The sequence below is a fragment of the Aphidius gifuensis genome, unplaced genomic scaffold (assembly GCF_014905175.1).
Source record: "Aphidius gifuensis isolate YNYX2018 unplaced genomic scaffold, ASM1490517v1 Contig7, whole genome shotgun sequence".
Taxonomy (NCBI): Eukaryota; Metazoa; Arthropoda; class Insecta; order Hymenoptera; family Braconidae; genus Aphidius; species Aphidius gifuensis.
This window is the reverse complement of record NW_025220588.1, coordinates 49,131-59,600: the sequence shown is the minus strand read 5'-3', so window position 1 is coordinate 59,600 and position 10,470 is coordinate 49,131. Positions and strand designations below refer to the sequence as shown.

General features: G+C 31.2%; 1 long non-coding RNA gene across 1 annotated transcript; it reads left to right on the top strand.

Moving 5' to 3' along the window:
* The first annotated feature begins 9,235 nt into the window (after nt 1–9,235).
* On the top strand, nt 9,236–9,900 carry LOC122860094. The gene is made up of 2 exons (XR_006374420.1): nt 9,236–9,280; nt 9,363–9,900. It is a non-coding gene; the product is annotated as an uncharacterized LOC122860094 (long non-coding RNA).
* The last annotated feature ends 570 nt before the right edge of the window (nt 9,901–10,470 follow it).

Below are 10,470 nucleotides of genomic sequence, written 5' to 3'. Positions count from 1 at the left end.
TAAACCTCGGTATAATACCGGTATTATACCGCGGAGGTTTCATACTTTCATACTTTTTTTTTTTTTTTTATTAATACAAAAAGTACAAAAATAAAACTAGAGATGGCCGAGGCTTACAAAGTAGTGCCTATCCAGCCCTCTTTACACTATAGTATAATTTGTTTATGAAAGAGTCTTTACACTTCTAGTGAAGTATGTTTATAAAGGTTTTCTTACAAGGTGCAAAAAAATGTGTTTGTGGGAAAAATTACCCTGAGATTATAATATATCCTAATATGATTGTATATTTAGTTAACTATTACTTAGATCTGATATTCTAACTCAACGTTAACATTTTTCTTTTTCTTCTCTTTTTTTTTTATAAAATATAAAAACATCTTAAAACTTAAATAGATAAATATAGGTATTTAAATACGAATACTTTTGCATACAGTCAAATATGTCTTCTGAACATATGTTTATCTTACTTTAGTACTTTAAACTAATTTAGTTAAGTCTTTGTTTTGATTGTTATTTGCTCTCTTTGAAGGTACAAAGTATATGGCACAATACTAACAATAAAATATTTCTAAGTTCATAACATTAAAATATATCTGTATAAGAATAAGACTATAAGGAAATAATAATAAACTATACTAAATTTTCTTGATTAAATTTTTTTGGATATCGTGGTCAAAAAGTTACTCAATGCCATGGTTTTAGGCCTACTATTACATTTTAGCAGTCCCAGAGTATCCCGAACCAGCGGTTCTTTACCATTTTTTGTTAAAATCTTTATCAGCTTTTCTCTCTCTTTCTTGTGTAGTTCACAAGACCATAAAACGTGATCTAGAGTTTCATCTTCTTTGTTACATTCACATAGACTCGAAGGAATAACATTTATTTTTTTTAATGATATATTTAAAGAATTATGTCCAGAACGAAGTCTGTTGATTGTACAAATGCCACGTCGATTAATAGGCCACTCATTAAACCACTGTGATGGGGCTGGATCATAGAAGTGACTGAAATAATAATTTCCTTTTTCTCTACCTGTTTCGGTGCAAAAGTTGTTAAACTCTTCTTTGTACATTTTATTTTTCCAATAACTTTTTAGATCTGCAATTGTTAGTAACAGCTGAGAATCAACACCATTACGTATCGCATCTTTGGCCCCTGAATCTGCTCTTTCGTTACCTGTAATACCTCTATGTGCTGGTACCCAGTATAAATTGACTAATTTGCCTGCATTTTCTAATTGATAGAGTTTATTTTTTAGATACCACACTATGTATTTTGTTGAGTTAATTTTTAATTTACTGGAAATTGCTAATAAAACACTAAGAGAGTCGGAAAAGATACTGAAATTACCTGGATCTTTTCTCTCAATTAAATTGAGACATTCCCCTATTGCCAAGGCTTCAGCTGTAAAAATAGAAGCTATATCGGATGATCTAAATTTATAGAGTGTATCATTGTTACCCATTGCTATCGAAAAGCCTACAAAATTCGCGCCTTCTGTTTTTGATCCGTCTGTATAAAAGGTTTTTGAATCAGTCAGGGTATGTTCAAATATTCGAGTAAATTCTGCATTCGGACAAGGCGATTTATCAATTGTTCTGCCTTGATCTGTAAAGACTCGGGCTTTGTAAAATAATCCGTAAAAATCTAAATCAAAGCACAAAGGCACTTCTGCCGCGTGTATTAGATGACTATATCTATCATGGTCTTTGAAACATTGGTAAATTACTGGCATACCGATTTGGTTAATATGTTTTGGGTTTCTGAGAGGGTTTTCAATGTTTTCTGAAAGTTCTGTGAGTAATGGAATAAGTGTGTGATTAGTATACGATAGGGTTCTAGATATGTAGCTTCTTCCCAAAAATTGGAATCTTAAACTTAAAGGTGGTTCTTTAGCTTCAGCTAGAATGATATTGGTGGGAGTACTCCTTCTGTATCCTAATGCTATTCTTAGGGCTTTGAATTGAATTCTATCTAGCCTGATTGCTTGTTGTTTAGTGAGCTTATGGAATAAAAAACCGCAATACTCGATTCTAGATCTAATTAAGGCTTTATATAGTCTGATCAAAACTATAGGGTCTGCCCCTTGCCAAGTGCTATACGAATACAACTTAATATTTTTAAAGGGTTCTGGCATTTTGCTTCAATACTAGATATTTGTTTTTCCCACTTAAAGTTGGAAGATAACCATAGACCAAGGAATTTTACTATTCTAGAAGAAGTTATTACATTACTGTCAAGATTAATGTCCCACAGACCTCCTTGACCACTACATTTATTAAATACCATGAAGATGCACTTGTTTGCAGCTAAGCTTAGTCCCTTTGTTTCCAAATAGCTATTTACGTTATTTGTATCTCTTTCTAAATTATTTATCCCGATTTGTGTGTTCTCATTTGAAGTATAAATTACCACATCATCTGCAAACTCAAGAATTTTACATCCATGATTTATAATTTCTTTTATATTCAGATATAACGCATAAAGTAATGGACTAAGTACACTTCCTTGGGGAAGACCTTTACTCGTCCATCCTACTTCTTCGAAATCTCCATACTTAGCATGAAGTTTTCTGCTTGAGGTTAAATTGTATATAAATGATAGAAGGTTGCCTGGAAGACCTAGATTTTTTAAGTTATCAATAAGTAAATCCGGAAGAACGTTATCATAAGCCCCTTTTATATCTAGAAACATTGCTGACACTTCATTCCCTTTTTCAAAGTCATTAAGGACATCTGTTGTTAATATTGATAGATTATCAGTGCAAGATCTATTTCTTCTAAATCCAAATTGAGAGTTATTAAATTTCTTATGATGTTCAAGCCACCATGATAGTCTGAAATTAATAAGTTTTTCTAAAAGTTTACAAAGACAAGGAGCCAAGGAAATGGGTCTTACATTTTGACCATCACTCTTTGGAATAAAGAAGAGCCCATAGTTTCTCCATTCTGGTGGAAATTCCCTAGATGATAAAATATCATTGTAGAGTTCTAAGAGAGCTTTAATTGCGTTATCTGGAAGGTAGCTAATAGTTAAGTAATCTATCCCATCGAGACCTGGGCTTGATTTTAGTTTGAGATTATCGAGGGCATAATCGAATTCTACCATAGAATATGGCATATCAAGAAAACCGTCTTGATTTTGATGGTCAAAAAGCACCTTATTTGATACCCACGGAGGACATAAATTTTCCATAATTAATTTTGCAGATTCAACTGCTGTTTGTTTGTATTCGTTACCAGTACTGCTTTGTGCGAATCTATTTTTAAAATTTTTTATTTTTTTCCAAATATAAGAGGGATCAGTAAATTTATTGAGGCTTTCTATGAACTTTTTGTAGCTGTCTTTTTTAGCATTCCGAGTCACTGTACGAGCTGTTGCTTGAGCTTTTTTATATTCAATGAAATTATCCCTAGTATAATTGTATTTTAGATTAAGTAAGGCTATTTTTCTTTTTTTGACAGCACTCTTACAATCATTGTTCCACCAAGAATTCCCTCCTTTGAATATTTTTGATTTTGTCCGCTGATCATTATTAGGGTAGTTATTTTTCCACCCTGGTGTACTTTCTTTGATACTTTTTTCTATCGTCTCTACAAACTTGTTATATCTTAGATGAATTGAATGGGATTCTTTATTTATGTTTTGGATATATTCGTTAAATTTTAGTTCGCTTACCCTTTGAAAAGTTTCCCAGTCTGTAGTTTTTCGATGGATTCGTTTAACACCCGTACCAAATTTTAATTTATCCGGTATCATATTTATCTTAATTCTTACTGGGTAATGATCACTTCCCCATGGATCAACACTTTTATCCCATTCGTCCCCAACGCTTAAGGCCGTGTTAGGATCGGAAAAGGATAAGTCAATAGCAGATTCAGTGCCATGAGCCTCATTAAAGTGTGTTTTTTCTCCGCTATTTAAAAGGATAATATCTAGATCTTCTACGACTTGTTTTATGTCTTTACCTTCACAGCCTCTTGTATCATCCGAACCCCACCAAACATGGTGAGCGTTGAAATCTCCACCTATTAAGAATTTCCCATCAAATTGAGAGAAAAAATTTTCCCAATCAACAAACTCCATCCTGGTATTCGGCGGTCTGTAACAAGAAACGATGAGAGTTTTTTCACCTCTTATAAAAATTTCAATCCCACATACTTCGATTTTTCCCCCACAATTATAAATGTTATTTTTGATTCTATACTTTATACTATTTTTAACAAAAATTGCCACCCCACCTTTACCATCATTAAGTCTATCAGTTCTAACAATATCAAATCCCCTTAATGAAATATTATCACCTGGTTTGAGCCATGTTTCTTGAATCAGTAGTAAATCGACTTCCTCCACACGATGTTGGAGCTCAGCTAACTTTCTCTTGATGCTACGGCAGTTCCATTGAATTATTGTACATGAAGATTGGCTAGCCATTGTTGTTATGACTTGAAGGATACATTCGTCTTTCAATTATTGGCATTAGCTCCATCAGTAGTTCTTTTGGTTTATCAATTTGGCATACGGCATTGACCATATACCTTAAGATTTGATCAACTTCAAGGTCAGTCCCTTGTGTGGTTTCTTCGATTCCACTATGTTGTTGACTTTGAGCAATAGTTTTTTGGCTAAATGATCTATTATAAGTTAGTTGGGAGTAATTTGCACTGTTGTTTGTTTTATCTTCTATTACATTTAGTTTTTTATTTTGAACGGCAACTTCCCAACTCATACTTTCATACCATGGTAGAAATACTACAGGTATGGCAGTGCGCAGCCTGGTTTGGCCGCTGTGAATCGACCAATCAAAAGGTCGCCTTCTCGCCACAAAAATGGAAGACTTTATGCGCGCGCGATACAAATTTGTTAAGAAAATTTTCAAGTTTTTTTAAAATTTTTCAAAAGTTATCATATTTATTCAACTAGATTTGGTATATTTTATAATGATTCACATACATCAAAAATAAAAATAATTATTTATATTAAATAAATAAATCCAAGTATAATAAATACAACACAACCTCTATTGTTTGTGGCATAAAAAAACAACAATAATGAAAATATTGTAATTTATTTGTTAAACTGTCTTGGTTTTTTTATTTTTTTGATTTTTTATAAACATGCTCCACATATATTTATTAGTATTTACAACAATATAAAAAATAGTTGTCAAAACAGTATGTTAGAGAGAGAGGCTCTTATAATAGAGATTGCGTGTTAGGAAGAAAAGCAAAACAGCTCGATGGCGCGTTGTTGATTGGTTGAAAAAATAAGGCTGCGCAGAACGCGACGAAAAAAGCATGGACTACTGCCATACCTGTAGTACTTCTACCATGCTTTCATACCACGTTAGTAACGCCATCTGTAGGAATTTTCGTATATTACGTCACACACCATTTTGAATCGCTCATAATTTAAATTTAAGAATATCATTCCTTTAATTATAGCATAATAGTAAGATAGAATAATCTTCATCCTTTTCTCACACTTTTGTCAGCAGTAATAAATTTATTGAATATATTAAAAGCTATTGACAAATGTCTAAGGAGATGATGTGGCTTACCTGTTAATTTTTTTGGCTCAATTAATTCTTTATAAATCAACATGTGGCAACACCCTTCCTTAGTTATTTTTTCCATAGTTTTTTATTTATTTATTTATGTAAAAACCTATTGGAAAAATGTCTATGGACAGAATATTGTTTACATGTTAATTCATAAAATATTAATTTAGCCAAAGAAATTAATACGTAGGCAACAACCTTTCCTTAGCTCATACTTTTCCCATAGCTTTTTATTAATTTGAATAAATAAAAAGCTATAGGGAAAATGGTAGCTAAGGAAAGGAAGTTGTCACATGTTAATTTATACGAAAATAATTTTGCCGAAGAAATAAACATGCAGGCAACATCCTTTCCTTAGCTACCATTTTTCTATGACTATTTATTCATTTAGATAAATAAAAAGCTATAGGAAAAATGGCAGCTAAGAAAAGGAAGTTGTCACATGTTAATTTATACGAAATTAATTTTGCCAGAGAAATTAACATGCAGGCAACATCCTTTCCTTAGCTAATATTTTTCTCATAGCTCTTTATTTATTTAAATAAATAAATGGTCATAGGAAAAATATTATCCAAGGAAAGGATGTTGCCTGCATGTTTATTTCTCTGGCAAAATTAATTTTGTATAAATTAACATGTAACGCTACCTTTTACTTAGCTACCACCTATGACCATTTATTTTGTTAAATTAAAAGCTATGGGAAAAATATTAGCTAAGGAAAGGATGTTTTCTCATGTTTATTCCTTTGGCAAAATTAATTTCGTATAAATTAACATGTGGCAACTTCCTTTCCTTAGCTAAAATTTTTCCTATGACCATTTATTAATTTGTATAGATAAAAAGCTATGGGAAAAATATTAGGTAAGAAAAGGATATTGCCTGCATGTTTTTTTCTTTGGCAAAATTATTTTCGTATAAATTAACATGTGACAACTTCCTTTCCTTAGCTACCATTTTTCTTATGACCATTTATTTATTTAAATAAATAAAAAGCTATGGGAAAAATGGTAGCTAAGGAAAGGATGTTAATTACTTTGGCTGAAATAATTCTTTAGAAATTAACAGGGAAGCTACATCCGTTTCTTAGCCATTTGTCAATAGCTTATTGGCTGTTCAAATAAATTGAAATACATTACTGTTGTTGTCTTTATAATCAAATATTGTTCATATTATTTGTTTATTCTGTAATACATCTATTAATATATCAACAAAAAATTTGACATTCGAGAGTTTTATGCTGGTATGGTACTATGGTAGACAATTTTGATGCCATAGGGGGCGTTCCTGAGTTTCATACTTTCATACTTTCATACCGTTTTAATACTTTTATACCAGTATGAAAGTATTTAACCCAAAAATCGACCATTTACCCAACAGTCCAACAGTCCAACCAAGAAGACCAGAAAGAACGTCAATGTGCAGCAAGACAAACATAATCATAGTTTTGATGATCCATGTGCTGTATTATCTAAGTCAGCAACTCAAAAATCGCGTGATGCTGCAGATGAAAAATAATTAATTTTTGTAATGTTGACAAACAAAATTTATTGTCAAGTGAACAAGTTGATATGATTTTATTACAGTAATATTTTTTATGTTACTTGTTAATTTTTAAAAACGTTACTTATCGATCATCATCACCCAGTGAATTTTTTGCCTGTTTAATATGGATCAACAAATTGATAAACCTGATATATTCCTTTGACATTGGGTGCATTCCTTTAATAAAAAATTTTTTTTCGTTTTGCAATTTCGCCCTGTAATACCGACTAAAAACTAGAAACAGGAACAACGACAAAAGTGATAAATTTCTCTATGCAATATTCCAGGCTTTACAGTTTACGATAATGTGTGGTACGAGCTATGTGACAATAACAAACAATCACAACAAGTCAATTTTCTATTTATTTCAGTTTGATATAAACATTGAACAGTTATCCATTTAATAATTGGAAGCCAAAAAAAAAATGTCATGTGCCAGTACTGCCACTACAAGAAACAGCTTTTTCCTATAAAATTTTGGGCGGTATTACAGGGCGAAATTGCAAAACGACAAAAAATTTTTTATTAAAGGAATGCACCCAATGCTCTAAGATGATCGAATAATAAACCTGCGCTATAACAATATTTATTAAAAATAGTTAGCGCATAAGTACGGCTGAGAACAATCAGCGCCAAATTGGCAAATTTGAGAAGCTCTAGGTACAGGACATATTAGCTGTGTTCGATGGTCGTCTCGGCTCAGCACCCGTATTCAGAGAATGTTCTCATTAGGGCTTTTTTTTCCGATGGCGGCGCTTGTGAACTTTTTATATAGATTTTACATAGAAAAGCTTCACAAGCGCCACCATCGGAAAAAAGCGCCTAATGGCTATCTGAAGCTTCACGGAGTGCTAATCTGATGCAGTTCCGTCTCACTTACGGCTCACTTATGGCGCTAGCGATGTACGGTTGTTCGAAGAACTACAAAGGCACAAAATCTCAATACAGGTGCCTATCTATATCATCACTGTAAATAAACAATATTTATTGGGGCATTAATACAGTGATGATATAGATAAGCACACCTATATTGAAAAATGCTGCTAACGAATTTTCAAATTTCTTTCAGTACGTCTGCTTGCTCATAAGTGCTCGTAAAAGGCATTGTTACTAGCATTATTTTTTCGAACAAGTTCTATGCCGCAGTCCATTTACCAGAAACAACTGACTTTTAGTGATAACTGGGAATAATCTAGATGTTTCTGGTAATAAATGGACTATGGCATAGGGCTTGTTCGGCATGCTATGTCTACTTCGCACAATTCACTTATGGCGCTAGCGACGTACGGTTGTTTGAAGAACTACAAGGGCACAAAATCTCAATACAGGTGCTTATCTAAATCATCACTGTATCAATGCTTCAATAAATATTGTTTATTTACTTTATGCAAACAGGGCCGGTTTTATAATCCATAATTACAGTTAACTACTAGTCCATAAAAAATTTAACTACTAGTTAAGTAACTAACCGAATTCATTACCATAAGTCGACTTATTTCTTCTGTTCAAACGGTAGATGTCACGGTATGTTAAGTACTTTTAATAATAATTATTATTTTAATAAAAAAATATTAATAATTTATAAGGATTATTATATTATTTTTTATTCCTTTCAAATTTTGGTAAGACAAATGTTTATTTAATAAAAAAATATTGTGTTAAAATAATTAAAAGAGTAATTTTCCTTATAAATATACCTATATATTGACAAGTTTTTATTCTTTATAGCTGGTGACTGCTCTTGCAGCAATGGGAACAATAACTGTTGGTGCTGTTGTTAAAAATTATTTATCATGGAAAACAAAGCAAAAGAAAGACACCAGTTCGCTTGGAAGATCAACAGCCAAGAATCAATTGCCTTTAATTGAAAAAGAGATATTAGTTCATATACAAGAAGATTTAGATTTGGTTTACGAACACCAGAACATGTATCTGGTTTACCACTTGGTCAGCATGTTCATTTGATAGCCACAACTAATGATGAAATTGTTATCCGACCATATACATTATATTTTTAATCCTTAAAATGTGATTAAATTAGTAAAATAAATAATTTGTTTAAACAGGATACGACAAGATCAACAACAGTTAGTCCAAGTATAATAATTGACAAATGCAAAGACACTATATCGGAGTACCAAGAAAATGCACATGAACTTTGACATAATCTTCTTGAGGGTATAAAACGTGCATATTTAAATGAAGCAAGTTAACTTGATAGAAACAACACCGATTAATCAAATATTTGGTGGTTACATAGGTACTAAAGTTGGATGATGTCGTCATTGTCGTCATATACCTATATTTAAACAGCATTTTTACATTTTTAAGATTTACTTTTTGATATTATAAAAGCAAGTACACTTGATGAAGCATCATAAAATTATTTTAGTCGTCAACAACTTGATAATAATGATTATAAATAAGGATTCTGTCAAAGATGACCACTAACCAAAAAATTTAGTTTATAACAAACACCCAAAGTTTTATGTGTGCAAGTAACATGTTTTGTACTTGGTGGTAACATATCATGTTGTATTGAATTTAAACAAACAATTAATATGGGACAATATTTATAGCGTGAAAATAATGAAAAAACACTTAAATTAAATTATAAATTAATGTCAATTGTAGCACATGGGACTATCTCTTAATTGTGGTCATTATATTGCTGCTGCACAAGTAAAAGCTAGACAATATTATACATTTGATGATTTATCAGTACGCTCAATTAATTTTTCAAATATGAACACAAATCCATATACCTATTATAATATATTTGAAATAGAAAAATATTATACATTTGATGATTTATCAGTACGCTCAATTAATTTTTCAAATATGAACACAAATCCATATACCTATTATAATATATTTGAAATAGAAAAATCATCACATGATCAATTAATAAATAATCCGAACCAATGATGATCAATTACAACAACAACAACAACAACAACACCAACAGTTAAGATATTAATACAGCTTTTATTAATTTATCTAATAATTGTTAATAATAAATAATAAATAAATCATAATATATATAAACAATCTTATAACCTCTAAAAGTCTTTCCTTATGTTTTTATTTTCAAAGAAGACGACGTCCTGACATCTAGATGTAAAATTTGTATCAATATGATAAAGCAGCCGATAAAAAGTTAATCACTAGTTAACAAACTACTAGTTAAATATTTTAACTACTAGTTAACTGTAACTATGGATTATAAAACCGGCCCACAGTGTCATGATAATAATCTATTACAATGAGTTGATATATATATAATCAAAATGAATCTAGAAAATATAATTCAGGTGAGAGCAAATAGTGAATGAAAGAAATAAAAATGAAAATACAAATTTTGGAGA